At 41.1% G+C, this 19,790-nt stretch overlaps 1 protein-coding gene across 1 annotated transcript in view; it reads left to right on the top strand.

Annotated features, from left to right (window-relative positions):
- The window catches only part of MICU1 (mitochondrial calcium uptake 1), a 263,538-nt gene that overhangs the window by 122,589 nt on the left and 121,159 nt on the right, over positions 1–19,790 (top strand). The gene's annotated exons all lie outside the window — the stretch shown is intronic.

Below are 19,790 nucleotides of genomic sequence, written 5' to 3'. Positions count from 1 at the left end.
GTAAGTGGAGTTCCCTTCGATTTCTCTGCAGTGGGCTTCCAGAAAATTGATGCCAGAAGTGGCACATATTCAGTTTGAGATTTCGTCTCCTGCAGGGAGATCAAAGGGAAGTGGATTCCACTGACCATCAACATTTTATGAAAGCCCAGGGCCACAGCCTCGCATCACCTGGACACCTCCCTTCCTCCCAGCACGGAACCTGCAGTATTACCCCATTCCTGCCGCCCCCGGCCTTCTGTGACCCCGCTCCACCGCATCTGCCCCTCCTTCCCACGGGAAGATACATTCGGGTTATAAGACACACCCCCATGTTCCTCCCAAATTTGGGTGTTACAATAGTGTGTCTTATGATCCAAAAATACGGTACTTGCCTCACACAGGTAACTCTCTCTTCATTTAAAATAATCTCTGGAGGCTGAGTTATCCTCTAAGCTGCATCCTCCCCATAACCTGGAAGAGGTCATTTTCATAAAGTGATAAAAGATGATCTATCCACAACAACAAACCTGATATGAGACACAGAGGGAGGAGTTTTCAGCCATCTGTAACCTGGATGCCAATATTAATAGTATTAGTTAGGTCAAATGTGATGACAGATTCCATTTAAGTTGCGAAGATAATGCTATTGTATTTATGCCCTACAATTCAAAGTGTAATGTGTGATGTTTGTCGTAAACACTAGACGTTCATCAGATCCATGCATTGTGAATAGGCCCAAGGGAAGTAGATAGGAATGGATGCAATGGTGCTAATTGTAATACAATAGCCATGCACCTGCTGTCAGGTTACACTTGGTGCCGCTGTCAGTCTTAACTACTTTCCTCTGAGCCGTTCACAATCCATCTGTCTGATGAAGGTCTAATGTTTAAACAGTAACCATTGTTTTAATTTCTCTTTCATAAATCAAAAGAACATGTAGAAGTAAGAAACTTTGTAATATATTTTATCAGATAAATCTTCTTTTTCCTTCTAGAATAATCATTCATTCTCATTTCTTGGATAAAAACTGTCTTCGTGGAATACAGACTTTCCCATTACTGAGATAGGAGATGGAAATTGGTGCTTATAAAGTTCTATGGATGACTGTAACTGTCATGTCTGCCTCTAGCTCCTCCCTCCATAGAACCTTATGAGCACCAGCTGTCCTCTTCTATGTCAGTAATGGGAAAGTCTGTTTTCACTGTATACAAATTTGATTCATGAGTCAAAGCTCAGTCCTGGAGGAGAAAGAAACAGATTTCTGTGATGAGATACACTTCTGTGATACACATACGATTGTGGGGCATAAATAAAATTTCACCACCGTGGCAACTTACACAGTGCCGAATTCTTTTTGTGTCATATTTGTCTTGGTTGCACCCTGCTTTGTGCTATAATGTTAACTCTTTTTATAGACTTATTTATATCCTATAAAGTGATGGCATCACTTTGTGATTGTTGGGGTTCTGACAAACAATTCTGAAAATGAAGGGGCAACAGCGGTGGTTTAGGCCCATCTGCCCCTCACTGTTTTTCTGTAAACAGCAGCACTTCAACTTTCCCTATTTAATTTGTGCAATTTTATTCTCAAAAATGTCACCATTCATCTCATGATTAAGTCCCAGATATACACACTAAACAAACGGTCCATGGACAGCCTTAGATCTTGGTGACTTATAGTCTGCAGATCAGCCTGTGGGCATCTTTTCCCAAGGTTTAACCACCACTTTCTGGCACATTTTCAAGTTTGGATTGCCACTGCTATGTACTCATTATCGGGCCTAAGGTACGTCTGCCTGCTAACATGGCACCTTGGTATCTGCAATATGTCCTTCACACATCCAACTCATCCACGTACAGTGCTCCCTGGGAAGGGCAACGGCCAGAATGGGCAACGTATTTAGCGTGAAGCCCCTTAAGCCCTTTTGGAGCCATCATAGAAGCTAAGGTGAGAGAGCAGGGAATAGGAGAGCAGGGACAGATGGACCTACCACCTGTGCGAAGACTCAAATTAAGTTAAAAATGGCACTTTGATCTGAAAATCTACTTAAGATGGATAGGTTATTGACCTCTCATATAGCCCCTTCATCGGCTAAGGACTGGAAAGGGAACTACTGTTAAGAATGGAATGAGTTAACAAACTCTTAAGCAGTGACTAAAGAAATGCCCTTCCATGATGTCTATGATATGAGTTAAAATGAGTCCTATCAAAGATTTAAGCCTTGTTTATTATTAATGCCACTATTGATCAGTTCTGTAAAAATTACTATACAAATAGTGACTGCTTAAGAGAAGCATTTTAACGCTTCATGAATGATACAACGTTGCCTTGTCTTGTCTAGTCATAAAAGTCTGCTGTGGTTGCATGGGATGGAAATGGACTTCGTTGTTTTCATTTTTTCCCTGTTTGACTCTACACTTTTAAAGAAATGTTATATTACCCCCAAACTATTTATCTTGTCATTTTATAAAGCTCTCTGCCTCTATGAACTAGGAAAGCTCAATGTCCAATGATCACTATTGACCTTAAATTGTGCCGTAATTTATGTATATAATCCATTATATATTGTATTTAAGAGGTTTTCATCTAATTCTCTTTTTGAAGAAATTCCCTTCGCACCCATGGAATATGTAATTTTATATCGAAACAATTACGAGAGTCACAGTCTAGTTAGACCCTCATGGGTGAGAACAAAAAAATAGCCCAGTTTTCACTGGCTAAAAAAAACAGAATTGGAATTTTGGGGCATGGAAAACAGTGGCATGTAGTACAATCAATATGAAGAAAATCACATGAGGAAATGTTTTCTGTGACAGTACAGCTTTTAGTTGATGTAATAAATGATTTTGGACACGGTTTCAAAATTTCCGGATTTGTGTCGTGTAACCCTGTGTGATCTTCCAATTCCAAGGAATGTGCAGTTTATTTCAGGTGGATGATGATGTTTGCAATTTGTGATGAAATAAGAAGATACACATGTTTTTCTCCATCTTTAAAGGGCCAATATTTGATCTCCTGAACTAATATTCCTACAAATGCTCTTTCTTTTGTCTGTGGTTTTATCGCCTTTTTATGTAGATATAAAAATTGCCCTCGGTCAACAACACATTACATTCAGTATACTACAGACAATAATGGAAAATGTTTGGTAGGAAGGGGAAACTAACAATCAGACTCCTCTCTCGACCATTGTCGGGCCACGTTCCCACTGTGAGTTTTTAGTGATTTTTGGATATTCCAGAATTTCTGTACCAATTAAGTAACTTGGGTTACTTGCTTTTTCTATCATTTTTTTTTTACATGTTCAGTACAGAGCAAAAGTTTGGACACACCTTCTCATTTAAAGATTTTTCTGTATTTTCATGACTATGAAAATTGTAAATTCACACTGAAGGCATCAAAACTATGAATTAACACATATGGAATTATATACTGAAAGGGAACCTGTCACCCCGTTTTTTCAGTAGGAGATAAAAATACCATTAAATAGGGCCTGAGCTGTGCTTTACAATAGGGTATTTTTTGTCCCCTGATTCCCTACCTATGCTGCCGAGATACCTTACAAAAGTGTCCTTTTTCGCCTGTCAATCAGGCTGGTCAGGTCAGATGGGCGTGGTCACAGCGCTGTTTCTCCCCCACATCTTGCTTATGTTCCCGTTGGTGGCGTAGTGCTTCTCGCATGCGCAAATGCCGAATGCACTGCGCAGCTGTAGATAAAGAGCGCGCTCGCCGCTATTCAGCGGTTTCTCGGTGGGCGCGGCCATCTTCCTGAGGCCGCGCGTGCGCAGATGGACATCGCGGCGGCCATTTTCCTGAAGCCGAGATTCGAACTCGGCTTCAAGAAAATGGCCGCCGCGATGTCCATCTGCGCATGCGCGGCATCCCACGGCCATTTTCCTGAAGCCCCAGGAAGCAGGAGACTCCATCTGCGCACGCGCGGCCTCAGGAAGATGGCCGCGCCCACCGAGAAACCGCTGAATAGCGGCGAGCGCGCTCTTTTTCTACACCTGCGCAGTGCATTCGGCACTTGCGCATGCGAGAAGCACTACGCCACCAACGGGAACATAAGCAAGATGTGGGGGAGAAACAGCGCTGTGACCACGCCCATCTGACCTGACCAGCCTGATTGACAGGCGAAAAAGGACACTTTTGTAAGGTATCTCGGCAGCATAGGTAGGGAATCAGGGGACAAAAAATACCATATTGTAAAGCACAGCTCAGGCCCTATTTAACGGTATTTTTATCTCCTACTGAAAAAACGGGGTGACAGGTTCCCTTTAACAAAAAAGTGTGAAACAACGGAAAATATGTCTTATATTCTAGGTTCTTCAACGTAGCCACCTTTTGCTTTGATGACTGCTTTGCACACTCTTGGCATTCTCTTGATGAGCTTCAAGAGGTAGTCACCGAAAATGGTTTTCACTTCACAGGTGTGCCCTGTCAGGTTTAATCAGTGGGATTTCTTGCCTTATAAATGGGGTTGGGACCATTAGTTGTGTTGTGCAGAAGTCTGGTGGATGCACAGCTGATAGTCCTACTGAATAGACTGTTAGAATTTGTATTACGGCAAGAAAAAAGTGGCTAAGTAAAGAAAAACGAGTGGCCATCATTACTTTAAGAAATGAAGGTCAGTCAGTCCGAAAAATTGGGAAAACTTTGAAAGTGTCCCCAAGTGCAGTTGCAAAAACCATCAAGCGCTACAAAGAAACTGGCTCACATGAGGACCGCCCCAGGAAAGGAAGACCAAGAGTCACCTCTGCGTCTAAGGATAAGTTTATCCGAGTCATCAGCCTCAGAAATCGCAGGTTAATAGCAGCTCAGATTAGAGACCAGGTCAATGCCGCACAGAGTTCTAGCAGCAGACACATCTCTACAACAACTGTTAAGAGGAGACTTTATGCAGCAAGCCTTCATGGTAAAATAGCTGCTAGGACACCACTGCTAACGACAGGCAACAAGCAGACGAGACTTGTTTGGGCTAAAGAACACAAGGAATGGACATTAGACCAGTGGAAATCTGTGCTTTGGTCTGATGAGTCCAAATTTGAGATCTTTGGTTCCAACCACCGTGTCTTTGTGCGACGCAGAAAAGGTGAAGGATGGACTCTACATACCTGGTTCCCACCGTGAAGCATGGAGGAGGAGGTGTGATGGTGTGGGGGTGCTTTGCTGGTGACACTGTTGGGGATTTATTCAAAATTGAAGGCATACTTAACCCCTTAATCCCATATGACGTACTATCCCGTCCAGGTGACCTGGGACTTAATTCCCATGGACGGGATAGTACGTCATATGCGATCGGCCGCGCTCACGGGGGGAGCGCGGCCGATCGCGGCCGGGTGTCAGCTGCCTATCGCAGCTGACATCCGGCACTATGTGCCAGGAGCGGTCACGGACCGCTCCCGGCACATTAACCCCCTGCACACCGCGATCAAAGATGATCGCGGTGTGCCGGCGGTGCAGGGAAGCATCGCGCAGGGAGGGGGCTCCCTGCGGGCTTCCCTGAGACGATCGGTACACGGTGATGTGCTCACCGTGTACCGAGCGTCTTCTCCCTGCAGTCCCCGGATCCAAAATGGCCGCCGGGCTGCATCCGGGTCCTGCAGGGAGCACTTCCGGGTCAGGATCAGGCTGCAGCTGCAGCTCTAATCCTGCCCGGCTGTATGTCAGATCACCGATCTGATAGAGTGCTGTGCACACTGTCAGATCGGTGATCTGTGATGTCCCCCCCTGGGACAAAGTGAAAAAGTAAAAAAAAAAATTTCCACACTTGTAAAAAAAAAAATAAAAAAAAAATTCCTAAATAAAGCAGAAAAAAAAAAATATTATTCCCATAAATACATTACTTTACATAAAAAAAAAACAAAAAAACAATAAAAGTACACATATTTAGTATCGCCGCGTCCGTAACGACCCGACCTATAAAACTGGCCCACTAGTTAACCCCTTCAGTGAACACCGTAAGAAAAAAAAAAAAAAAACGAGCCAAAAAACAACGCTTTATTATCATAACGCTGAACAAAAAGTGGAATAACACGCGATCAAAAAGACGGATATAAATAACCATGTTACCTCTGAAAACGTCATCTTGTCCCGCAAAAAACGAGCCGCCATATAGCATCATAACCAAAAAAATAAAAAAGTTATAGTCCTCTGAATAAAGCGATGCCAAAATAATTATTTTTTCTATAAAATAGCTTTTATCGTATAAAAGCGCCAAAACATAAAAAAAATGATATAAATGAGGTGTCGCTGTAATCGTACTGACCCGAAGAATAAAACTGCTTCATCAATTTTACCAAACGCGGAACGGTATAAACGCCTCCCCCAAAAGAAATTCATGAATAGCTGGTTTTTGGTCATTCTGCCTCACAAAAAAATCGGAATAAAAAGCGATCAAAAACTGTCACGTGTCCGAAAATGTAACCGATAAAAACGTCAACTCGTCCCGCAAAAAACAAGACCTCACATGACTCTGTGGACCAAAATATGGAAAAATTATAGGTCTCAAAATGTGGAGACGCAAAAACTTTTTTGCTATAAAAAGCGTCTTTTAGTGTGTGACGGCTGCCAATCATAAAAATCCGCTAAAAAACTCGCTATAAAAGTAAATCAAACCCCCCTTCATCACCCCCTTAGTTAGGCTAGGTTCACATTGCGTTAATGGGTTAACGCTAACGGACAGCGTTGCACGGCGAAAATGTCACAATTAACGCCGTGCAACGGGTCCGTTAGCACAACCATTGACAGCAATGTGATTTTCAGGTGTAGCGCATCGCTAGAGCGTGCCATTTTCGGCTCGCGCTAGCAAGGTGCCATTCTTTTGTGGCGCGCCTCAGACGCTGCTTGCAGCGTCCGCGGCGCGCCCGAGGTCCGATCCCCGATCTTCCAGAGCGGGGACGTTAACGCGACCACTAAACACGACACCTAAAAAGACATTGTGTTAGCGCAATCCGCTAGTGCTAAACGGATTTCCCTAACGCAATGTGAACCTAGCCTTAGGGAAAAATAATAAAATAAAAAAAAAATGTATTTATTTCCATTTTCCGGTTAGGGTTAGGGTTAGGGTTAGGGCTAGGGTTGGGGCTAGGGTTAGGGTTTGGATTACATTTACGGTTGGGATTAGGGTTGGGATTAGAATTAGGGGTGTGTCTGGGTTAGGTGTGTGGTTAGGGTTACAGTTGGGATTAGGGTTAGTGGTGCGTTTGGATTAGGGTTTCATTTATAATTGGGGGGTTTCCACTGTTTAGACACATCAGGGGCTCTCCAAACGCGACATGGCGTCCGATCTCAATTCCAGCCAATTCTGCATTGAAAAAGTAAAACAGTGCTCCTTCACTTCCGAGCTCTCCCGTGCGCCCAAACAGGGGTTTACCCCAACATATGGGGTATCAGCGTACTCGAGACAAATTGGACAACAACTTTTTGGGTCCAAGTTCTCTTGTTATCCTTGGGAAAATAAAAATTTGGGGGGCTAAAAATCATTTTTGTGGGAAAAAAAAGGATTTTTATTTTCACGGCTCTGCGTTGTAAACTGTAGTGAAACACTTGGGGGTTCAAAGTTTTCACAACACATCTAGATAAGTTCCATGGGAGGTCTAGTTTCCAATATGGGGTCACTTGTGGGGGGTTTGTACTGTTTGGGTACATCAGGGGCTCTGCAAATGCAACGTGACTCCTGCAGACCAATCCATCTAAGTCTGCATTCCAAATGGCGCTCCTTCCCTTCCGAGCTCTGCCATGCGCCCAAACAGTGGTTCCCCCCACATATGGGGTATCAGCGTACTCAGGACAAATTGGACAACAACTTTTGGGGTCCAATTTATTATGTTACCCTTGTGAAAATACAAAACTGGGGGCTAAAAAATTTTTGCGAAAAAAAAATAAATTTATTTTAACGGCTCTGCGTTATAAACTGTAGTGAAACACTTGGGGGTTCAAAGCTCTCAAAACACATCTAGATAAGTTCCTTAGAGGGTCTAGTTTCCAAAATGGTGTCACTTGTGGGGGTTTTTAATGTTTAGGCACATCAGGGGCTCTCCAAACCAACATGGCGTCCCATCTTAATTCCAGTCAATTTTGCATTGAAAAGTCAAATGGCGCTCCTTCCCTTCCGAGCTCTGCTATGCACCCAAAAAGTGGTTTACCCCCACATATGGGGTATCGTCGCACTCAGGACAAATTGCACAACAACTTTTGTGGTCTAATTTCTTCTCTTACCCTTGGGAAAATAAAAAATTGGGGGCGAAAAGATCATTTTTGTGAAAAAATAAGATTTTTTATTTTTACGGCTCTGCATTATAAACTTCTGTGAAGCACTTGTTGGGTCAAAGTGCTCACCACACATCTAGATAAGTTCCTTAAGGGGTCTACTTTTCAAAATGGTGTCACTTGTGAGGGGTTCCAATGTTTAGGCACATCAGGGGCTCTCCAAACGCAACATGGCGTCCCATCTCAATTCCAGTCAATTTTGCATTGAAAAGTCAAATGGCGCTCCTTTCCTTCCGAGCTCTGCCATGCGCCCAAACAGTGGTTTACCCCCACATATGGGGTATCGTCGCACTCAGGACAAATTGCACAACAACTTTTGTGGTCTAATTTCTTCTCTTACCCTTGGGAAAATAAAAAATTGGTGGCGAAAAGATTATTTTTGTGAAAAAATATGATTTTTTATTTTTACGGCTCTGCATTATAAACTTCTGTGAAGCACTTGTTGGGTCAAAGTGCTCACCACACCTCTAGATAAGTTCCTTAAGGGGTCTACTTTCCAAAATGGTGTCACTTGTGGGGATTTCAATGTTTAGGCACATCAGGGGCTCTCCAAACGCAACATGGCATCCCATCTCAATTCCAGTCAATTTTGCATTGAAAAGTAAAATGGCGCTCCTTCCCTTCCGAGCTCTGCCATACGCCCAAACAATGGTTTACACCCATATACGGGGTATCAGCGTACTCAGGACAAATTGGCCAACAATTTTTGAGGTTCAATTTCTTCTCTTACTCTTGGGAAAATAAAAAATTGGGGGCGAAAAGATCATTTTTGTGAAAAAATATGATTTTTTATTTTTACGGCTCTGCATTATAAACTTCTGTGAAGCAATTGGTGGGTCAAAGTGGTCACCACACATCTAGATAAGTTCCTTAGGGTGTCTACTTTCCAAAATGGTGTCACTTGTGGGGGGTTTCAATGTTTAGGCACATCAGTGGCTCTCCAAACGCAACATGGTGTCCCATCTCAATTCCTGTCAATTTTGCATTTAAAAGTCAAATGGCGCTCCTTCCCTTCCGAGCTCTGCCATGCGCCCAAACAGTGGTTTACCCCCACATATGGGGTATCAGCGTACTCAGTACAGATTGTACAACAATGTTTGGCATCCATTTTATCCTGTTACCCTTGGTAAAATAAAACAAATTGGAGCTGAAATAAATTTTGTGTGAAAAAAAGTTAAATATTCATTTTTATTTAAACATTCCAAAAATTCCTGTGAAACCCCTGAAGGGTTAATAAACTTCTTGAATGTGGTTTTGAGCACCTTGAGGGGTGCAGTTTTTAGAATGGTGTCACACTTGGGTATTTTCTATCATATAGACCCCTCAAAATGACATCAAATGAGATGTGGTCCCTAAAAAAAAATGGTGTTGTAAAAATGAGAAATTGCTGGTCAACTTTGAACCCTTATAACTCCCTAACAAAAAAAAATTTTGGTTCCAAAATTGTGCTGATGTAAAGGAGACATGTGGGAAATGTTACTTATTAAGTATTTTGCGTGACATATCTCTGTGATTTAAGGGCATAAAAATTTAAAGTTGGAAAATTGCGAAATTTTCAAAATTTTCGCCAAATTTCCGTTTTTTTCACAAATAAACGCAAGTTATATCGAATAAATGTTACTACTAAAATGAAGTACAATATGTCACGAGAAAACAATGTCAGAATCGCCAAGATCCGTTGAAGCGTTCCAGAGTTATAACCTCATAAAGGGACAGTGGTCAGAATTGTAAAAATTGGCCCGGTCATTAACGTGCAAACCACCCTCGGGGCTTAAGGGGTTAACCAGCATGGCTACCACAGCATCTTGCAGCGGCATGCTATTCCATCCAGTTTGCGTTTAGTTGGACTGTCATTTATTTTTCAACAGGACAATGACCCCAAACACACCTCCAGGCTGTAAAAGGGCTATTTGACCAAGAAGGAGAGTGATGGGGTGCTACTCCAGATGACCTGGCCTCCACAGTCACCAGACCGCAGAGTGAAGACTAAAAAGCCAACAAGTGCTAAGCATCTCTGGGAACTTCTTCAAGATTGTTGGAAGACCATTCCCGGTGACTACCTCTTGAAGCTCAACAAGAGAATGCCAAGAGAGTGCAAAGCAGTCATCAAAGCAAAAGGTGGCTACTTTGAAGAACCTAGAATATAAGACATAATTTCAGTTGTTTCACACTCACATGAGAGTTTGAGATGTTGCGGATTTCAGAAGCGCATCACAGGTCATTTTATTCAATGGAACAAAGAAAAAAAAACCACTTTGCTGAAACTGTAAGACCCCTCTTTTTGTGTATTTTTGTTGTGTATAAAAATAAATAAAAAAATCAAAAACTCACCATGTGGGAACTTAGCCCTACAGGTAAACCAAGGTAAACAAGTGCCGATTTGAGTTCTTGATCAAACTGTGCTCAGTATAGGCCGCGCCTCTGACTGAAGGCTGGATTCTGCCTGGAGCAATAAAGTTAATTTGTTCCTGTAGCCGGGCTTTCAGTGCCGCACTTACACAGTTTTAAAATACTATTAACCTTCCGATTACCACATTTTATTTTACGTGACTGGTTCTCTTTAAACCTTGCTAGCTTAGAACCCATGGTCTCCAATACATTTAGTAATTTTCACCAGTTTTCTGTCATAAAAATGCTTGAAATGTTTAAACATTTTTTTCAAAATTCATAGCTGCACAAAAAAGTCTAAAACTTTTGTCATTTTTATGCCGATAGGCAGAGCTCATCAAGGATGGGACTCTAGGAACAGCCAACAAATGCATCATAATTTTCTAAAAAAAAATTTGAGTTCATCCTTTGTGGTGGTTTATTAACAGACACACAACTGTTAGTGAATTTGGTGCATCTTTTGCCAACACGCTGGTCATCAAATGTTAATGAATTAGTGATTGAGAGAGTATAATCTGACTTGGATCTTTACGTAGAGCCACAAAGCCACTCCAAATACTATTTGAATACTAAATCGGAAATCCACATTGCTGTTCGAAAAATTATTTTTTTCCAACGAGGCTTTGAAAAAGTCACTGATAAAAAAATGAAATGTAATTTCATTGTGGCTGGCTCTTTGTGAAACTTCCTCCCAACTTGACACTGTCAAGTGAAAGGCTGCAAAAAAATTATTAATGCATGGAATATAAAAATCTTAAAAAAAAAAAAAAAAAAAAACCCTCACCAGAGCTTAAGATGTTGTCAGAGTAACCTTTTTCATGTGAATTTTTCTTTAAAATCACTTAAAAAAAACTTTGTGAACATTAACTCAAACACTTTTAATATACCACAATGAAAATCATTCCTTTTGCTGAATTATCCTGGGTTGGTGAAAATAAGCATTGTCTTGGTCTCGTGGTTTATTATGACTATATCCCGTAATTGCTGATTCTTTTTTTAGTAAAGAATGTTTGTGGACATGAAAGGGTTCCTATGTCCCATTTTCTTTTTCTAATGATCGCATTAAAAGATTATTTTTAATGTCAGGTCTTGTTCTTCTGCCAACGTTTCTATGCCTTGCAGGTGCTAAGGGAACATAGCCATCATAGATTACATCTAAAGCAATGGAACCACGGGGTCCTACAAATACCCGGCCCGCACAGTGCAATAAATCTTCTATATCTACAGTTTTGTTGGATGATGATTATAAATGCGGAAAGGTTTCTTTTCACAGCAAAGCTATTCATATTGCTTATAGACCTGATTTATACAGCGACCTCTTATATATAAAAAAAAATACATTTTCAACTGTAGCAGAAATGGTCTGCCCATAATTCCAGATTTTAAGAGGTAGTTTTGCTAAATTACGAAAGCGCTCTGATATGACGTGGTAGCACTTCACTGCATGGTAAGTCTGCTAGGTATTTTAATAATCAGATAAGACATTTGTGCTCCAGAGCCGCTGTTCTTTTCAGAACTATGGTCACCTAGTCTAAAGAAGCTGCATTTCCTGGCTAGGTATAGGGCGTTAATAAAGGACAGACATTCAAATACAGGACAGGGTTGCATTGCAGAATAGGGGTAAGGTCAAAAAGAAAATCAACCTGGTGGCCTGAGAATAGGCTACAATTTTGCCAAAAATTTTTCTGGTGTTCCATGTAATAAAGGCCTTACAGTGTTGCTGTTTTCCGGTCAAATTGCATAGATATGGGTCTGTTGACAGCACTTCTACCCATAAATCCTCTTGGCCATTACTAATCAACTCTGAACAGCATGCTGCATTGGTATTTAGCCTAATTTTGGCCCTCAAGTACCAGTTTGTGTTTTTTCCATTGTATGTATATGTGTGTGTGCGTGTGTATATGTATGTATATGTGTGTGTATATATATATATATATATATATATATATATATATATATATATATATATATATATATATATATATATATATATATATATATATATATATTCTCAAATGGTCATATAAAGCAGTTAATACATTTGACATCCAAATATGTAAACGCCGTGACGGTCTTTACGCAAGCTCTGATGAAAACTCCTGCCGATGCTGCATATTGAAGCCGCTCTGGTGCCATTTGAAAGTGTAAGCCTTCTTTTATATCTGCAGGAAAGCCGCGGATCAAAGGCTTTCGTGTAATTCAAATAGTGATAACCTTCTCCATTGTCACGGCCGCTTCTCTTGGCTTACAACAAATAGCCTGAGCAATAATGAAACTGATTGGATTGGATTGTCGAGCAACTCCAGCCATTGTTAGAGAATCCATTCCAATGCTTGTTATTCGGAGCCGTCCGCGAAGCTCTCATAACTTTCACTAACTGATTTATCATCAAGATAAAACTTTACAGCCAGTCTGTTCTAAATGACATGCCAAAGCCAAACTAGACGTCAAGTAACAAATCGTTCTGTTCTCTTTAAGGATTAATTTTTTCATTTTATCTACCTAATAAGAAAGATTATTATAAATTAATAATGTATTTTACTAGTTGTAGTGGCATCATGTAGTTTCAAGGGTAAAGTCCTCATCCGTCATTTCAGGATACAGTTTTGTTACATCTGGATTAATTATTTTTTACCCCAGCCCATTGTAAGCATAGGATGGCAGATGAAAGAAAGAAACAGATGGAAACACCGATAAACAATTCCCTTGATGCAGTTTGTTAAAAAGAAAGATGATTTTTAACCAGATCAAATCGTGCAGCAGACTGCTTTATTTTATTGTTATTGATAAAGTTTTCAGTTGGAATGGAGCAAAATGGATTTGCAAAACTTGCTTTCCCCTCCCCCATCAGTGAAATTTTCACTGGAATCAGAGCTGTTTCAGAGTAAATTCACACATAGGAGATTTGTTGCATAAATTCCTTTTTTTTTAATCTAATAGGTTGCCTAAAATTAGATGTACCGTAAGTTGTTTGATAGTTGATAAGATGTTAGACTGGTTTGCCATTACCAAATGTTTTGCCCAGAGATTTGTCCTTATGAAAAATATCAGAATTAGCGGTACTTCTCCTTTGCAGGTCCAGTGAGGATACTCCACCACTGTGACCTGTCTGTGCCATTCCTGGCTGCATCGGTTACATACCGTAGTTTATATTTATACCGTTAAAAAAGACACATGGCCATAGCGTTCAACAGAGAGATGAGAAATGGTAAAGGGGATCGGTATATGCCAACTATAATTTACCAATTGATGATCCACTGGAGCAAACCTTCAGAAAAGAGCTTTACATATTTACATAAATATATATTTTCTTCTATAAAAGCATCTGACCCCTTTTTTGAAATCCTCAATTGCTATGACCAGCTCTTGAGGTTGACTGTTTCACTAATTAATAGTTCACATGAAAAAGAAGTCTGGTCTCATGTAAAGATTGAGCCTGACTTTCTATAGACCCAGGGACAGACGCATCACTACAATGCACGTGATGACAGCTGCTAATCACTGGACCTGTCGAGGGGGAGTACCTCTAGTTTTATTATTTTTCCCTAGCGCAAGCATATGAACAAAACCTAACAAAATTAAATGGAAATGTGACTTAATTGGATGTTTGCCTGGTGAATGACCGCTCCCCTAATACAGTCAAAAATAGCAGTAGATCTGCAATCCCTGGCAGCAGCAGTCACTAAAGCCGACAGATATGCTATTCAGCTATTAGTCTTTGACATAGTCAAAGGTTGTGTCAACCATACCTTTTTTGTTCATGCAATCTGTTGCTCCATTACTGAAAAAGCACTGTTTTAATTCAAATGCAAATATGGCTTGCGTTCACTGGGTGTGGTCAGAGCTCTTCCCGAGCCTCTGCCTCCCTGGCTCTATTCTTCTCCCATTCCCACGTTTCTCTGTTTGACAGCTCACTGGCTGTTTAATCAAGGTGGTGTGCTGGCAGGCGAGCAGCAGAACATGGTGTTGGGTGGAGACAAGAGATGGGCAGGCAGAGGCTTGTGAAGTGCTCTGATCACGCCCAGACACTTAGCCATCATTTGCAGATGAGTTAAAACATCGATTTTTCCAGTAATGGAGCAACAGGTTGCATAAACAAAGGTATGGATGATATCTTTCACAGAGCAACAGGACCTCATAGATAGTTGATCAATTTCTCACATTTTTTTTTAAAGGAATGTCAGCGTGAGGCGCCCCCCATGATCTATCCACATAAATAACAATTGTGCACTAGTGATGAGCGAGTGTACTCATTGATTGGATTTGCCCGAGCACGTTTGGGTGGTCTCCGAATATTTATGACAGCTCGGAGATTGCGTTTTCATCGCCTCAACAGCATGATTTACAGCTTTTAGCCAGCTTGATTACTTGTGGGGATTCCCTAGCATCCAGACAACCCCCACATGTACTTAGCCTGGCTAATAGCTGTAAATCATTCAGCTGCCGTGATGAAAACTAAATCTCCGAACACTAACAAATACTCGGAGGTCACCCGAGCAACGAGTACACTTGCTCATCACTATTGTACACGTAACAAAAAAACTGACTCAAATTTTTTTTGTGCAATTCAAAAAAGCTCTATTTTCTGGAAGTAGAATGCTCCTTTAAAGAAATATGTCAACGATCCATCTGCTTTTTTTTCTTAGTAAATACATTTGAAAGAAAATGACATTGCTGTGCGGTGGAGCCAATGAATTAGGGTCTTGCCAATGTGATAGTTAGAAAAAATATTGATGAGGCAACCATAGTGTTGGCAAAGATGAGGAGTTTTCATTAGAGATTTACTTTGCTATGGGCCATTCAATGAAGGATTTTATAAGTTTTTCAGTTCCTGCCCCCAAATAGCCCTGCACTTTGACACGGACTACACCTTACAGCTTGACTTCTTCAGTAATGATTGGACTCACACAGCTCTCAGCTCATTTACTGCTGCGCCATTCTTTACACCTACATTCTGCAGTTAGAACATCACTCTCTCGCTGTTCATTAGCGGATAATGGTCGGTTTGTGCAAACTTCTGTTATAAGCACATCACAGAGCGGAACACAAGTCTCCCATCACCAATCACTGCTAACTACCTTGTCCATACACCATGGATCCTGCTAATAATCACTGCAACAATCAATTTCTTTTCCTTTTTACAACACTACAGAAATGACCATAGACCAAATTCTGAGCAAAACCATTACATGTTCAGGCATAGAAAAAGGAGACCTACTCTGCTTGGGAATGCAAGTTATCATTGTGGGCATGTTCCTCATGCAAAGTCAGTGTCATAATAGTTATTCAATATCTTTTCACTGGAGATATTAATAGATTGGATTATATATATTTTTTTCGGTTATCAGTTCTTTATGAACTAGTATTGCCTCTCTATAAAGATACTGATCAGTGTTTCCGGTAGTGGGAACATGGGACTCAGAGCCTTGGCATCACACTGTCAATATTGCATATACAAATTTGATATGTTGGCACGGTGCTACTTTCACAAACAATGATGTGGCAGATATGTCCATCTGCTGACAATCCTTAAAGAAGCACTCCCAACAAAGTTTTTATCCTTAATAAATTGCAATAATGAAATTACCGTATGTAGCACTTTGTGCTTACAATTGCTCATTTTGCCTTTCTACCCTATTTAATTTTGTCTTTTCCATTAGGTCTATGACATCACGTGATTAAGAATTTACTGGCTGAATCCTTGTGAGCTCCATGTGGAAACAAGAGGTCAATTTTCCCTTTATGACTCATAAGTCACTGCAAAAATCCCTGGCGAGGGAGTATGTTGCAGTTGGGTCAGTAGTTGAAGAGGGGAATGTTTTTTCAGGGAAATGGGACGTCCTGTTTCTATATAGAACAGAGGAAAGAGAACAATTAGCTGGGTAGAAAGGCAAAATGAGCAATTGTAAATACACAGCGCTATATAATATGATGACTGCAGTAAATTAAGAAGAAACTTTGATCGGAGTGGTTCTTTAAAGCACGGGCTTATAGAAAAAACATACCATAAAAAAATAAAAATTTTTATGGTATTAGTTTTTTCTATAAGCCCATTCTATAACTAATCCTCTTTACCTGCTTCTTTAACCCCTTACCGGCATCGGACGTACTATACCGTCCGATGCCGGCTCCCCTGCTTTGATGCAGGGCTCTGCGGTGAGCCCGCACCAAAGCCGGGACATGTCAGCTGTTTTGAACAGCTGACATGTGCCCGTAATAGGCGCGGGCAGAATCGCGATCTGCCCGCACCTATTAACTAGTTAAATGCCGCTGTCAAACGCAGACAGCGGCATTTAACTACCGCTTCCGGCCGGGCGGCCGGAAATGACGTCATCGCCGACCCCCGTCACATGTCCGGGGGTCGGCGATGCGTCTCCATTGTAGCCATAGAGGTCCTTGAGACCTCTATGGTTACTGATTGCCCGTCGCTGTGAGCGCCACCCTGTGGTCGGCGCTCACAGCACACGTGCAATTCTGCTACATAGCAGCGATCAGCAGATCGCTGCTATGTAGCAGAGCCGATCGGCTTGTGCCTGCTTCTAGCCTCTCATGGAGGCTATTGAAGCATGGCAAAAGTTAAAAAAAAAAGTTTAAAAAAATGTGAAAAAAATAAAAAAAACATAAAAGTTTAAATCACCCCCCTTTCGCCCCAATCAAAATAAATCAATAAAAAAAATATCAAATCTACGCATATTTGGTATCGCCGCGCTCAGAATCGCCCGATCTATCAAATAAAAAAAAGTATTAACCTGATCGCTAAACAGCGTAGCGGGAAAAAAACTCGAAACGCCAGAATTACGTTTTTTTGGTCGCCGCGACATTGCATTAAAATGCAATAACGGGCGATCAAAAGAACGTATCTGCACCGAAATGCTATCATTAAAAACGTCATCTCGGCACGCAAAAAATAAGCCCTCAACCGACCCCAGATCACGAAAAATGGAGACGCTACGAGTATCGGAAAATGGCGCAATTTTTTTTTTTTTTTTTTTTTTTAGCAAAGTTTGGAATTTTTTTTCACCACTTAGATAAAAAATAACCTAGTCATGTTTGGTGTCTATGAACTCGTAATGACCTGGAGAATCATAATGGCAGGTCATTTTTAGCATTTAGTGAACCTAGCAAAAAAGCCAAACAAAAAACCAATGTGGGATTGCACTTTTTTTGCAATTTCACCGCACTTGGAATTTTTTTCCCGTTTTCTAGTACACGACATGTTAAAACCAATGATGTCGTTCAAAAGTACAACTCGTCCCGCAAAAAATAAGCCCTCACATGGCCAAATTGACGGAAAAATAAAAAAGTTATGGCTCTGGGAAGGAGGGGAGCGAAAAACGAACACGGAAAAACGAAAAATCCCCTGGTCATGAAGGGGTTAAAGCACCACTGGCTGCCCCCTTCCCCTGATTCCTTTGTTAGGTATTACGTATGTAAGTGTAATGCATGTAGTCACATACTCACCGGTCGGCATTTTCATCTGTTTTCAGCCCCACTCCTGTCTCTTTGGCATCACGTGATGGCTTTTGTAAGCCGCTGGTTCACTGACTGTTCCGGAAGTCATTTTTCTCAATACAAGTCTGTGGGACTCATAATAAGGCTACAGAGCCTTGTTCTTAATTCTCATCATAGACTTGCATTGGGAAGATGTTAAAAGTGACTTCTATTTCACAACATACCGCTATGTGATTTGGCCGGTCACAACTGGAGTCACTGATGCTGGAGCGCGGCTGAAAATGGCAGAGGATGGCGAACTGTGAATATTAGACTACATGCATTACACTTATATATGTGATTCCTAGCAAAGGGGTTGAAATCTCTCCCATCCCCACAATGCTGGATTGGTTATTCTCCTTATGCTAAATAGGTTAGAAAAAAAACCTTTGCAACGTGCAGAAATCTTGGATCTCAAAACTGGTGTGATTTTTACATTTTATTATTTACTGCCTGTTGGCCTCGGTTATTAGCCACCGCTACAGTCCAGTTTGAAACGTAATATAATATCCATAGAAATGGGTATGGCACTCATAGAAAATAAAAATCCAAATTTTATTCCATAGGTAAATAGTGATATAGGCATGAGCACTACTACAGCTAGAACATGGCGGCCTTTTTCCTCTTACTTGACTCTTCTTCTGTAAAAAGCGTCATGTGAGATATTTTCATTGAGAGCCATATCTATTTTTATTTCTGTGGATATTACTTGGCGGACTGTGCTGTTTTGTTTATATGTAGGGACGAGTGAATCCGTGGATGTTCGGGATCTGGTACCTGGCCAGAACTTTATTCTAAAGTTTGGTTGGGGCACCAGAACCATACCCAAGCTTGAACGAGAACCCAACGATGGGGACCCAAACTTTGGATCTGGAAAATATTCTGTCTATGAATCTTGTCTTTGTTGAATGCATAAAGCCTTATAAATATCAGGAACTTTCAGCAGACGCATGGCTCCAGACTAACGTGAAACGAGTCCAATACTAACTTCCCTGCTCCCTAACCACCTTCTCATTTTCATTACACAAACATAAGTTACCTAGGATCTATGACGCCGGCTAAACTGTTGATGATTGCAATTTCCTCCTTTGGATAAGTATAAAGATAATACAATTTCATGGACTCCGTGCTGAAACTATACACATCTCGAAGGCTTGCTTGTTTTCCTTCTTCGCACCTGCTGTCACTATGACCCTTTTGTGGTTTCCTATTGTTTTCCTTCATTCCTTGTGTGTCTTACCTTTGCATAACAATAGAAATTTGACGTATCCACCATTACGTTTTCTATTTGTTATTTAGACATTACGTGAAGAACTTTAATAAAACGGAAGTTAAATATATAGTCCTTTCCTCCTCTCACCATTAGTGGTGTATCACACGGTCATTAGAGATGTATCACGGTCTGTTCTCATAGATCATATGCACATGTGTTATCCCTGGAATTCCCTGTCTGCACAGCGATAACATCACTCAGTTTAGAGGTAGCAACACATTCCCCGGTGTAACCCAGCCATCTGGCCAAGACAGCTGCAGGCTTTGAGAATTTCTTGGGTCCAGCCTCCTGGATTTCTGCATCGGTGCTGATTATGTCATAATTCTCTGCCTTCATGTTTAACCAATTTTCTTTCCTTTATCTTGTATATGATTGGATCTCCGCTAG

Source organism: Ranitomeya imitator, chromosome 2 (genome assembly GCF_032444005.1).
Source record: "Ranitomeya imitator isolate aRanImi1 chromosome 2, aRanImi1.pri, whole genome shotgun sequence".
NCBI lineage: Eukaryota > Metazoa > Chordata > Amphibia > Anura > Dendrobatidae > Ranitomeya > Ranitomeya imitator.
Note: the sequence above shows the minus strand (reverse complement) of the source record. Positions and strands in the feature narration are given on the sequence as shown.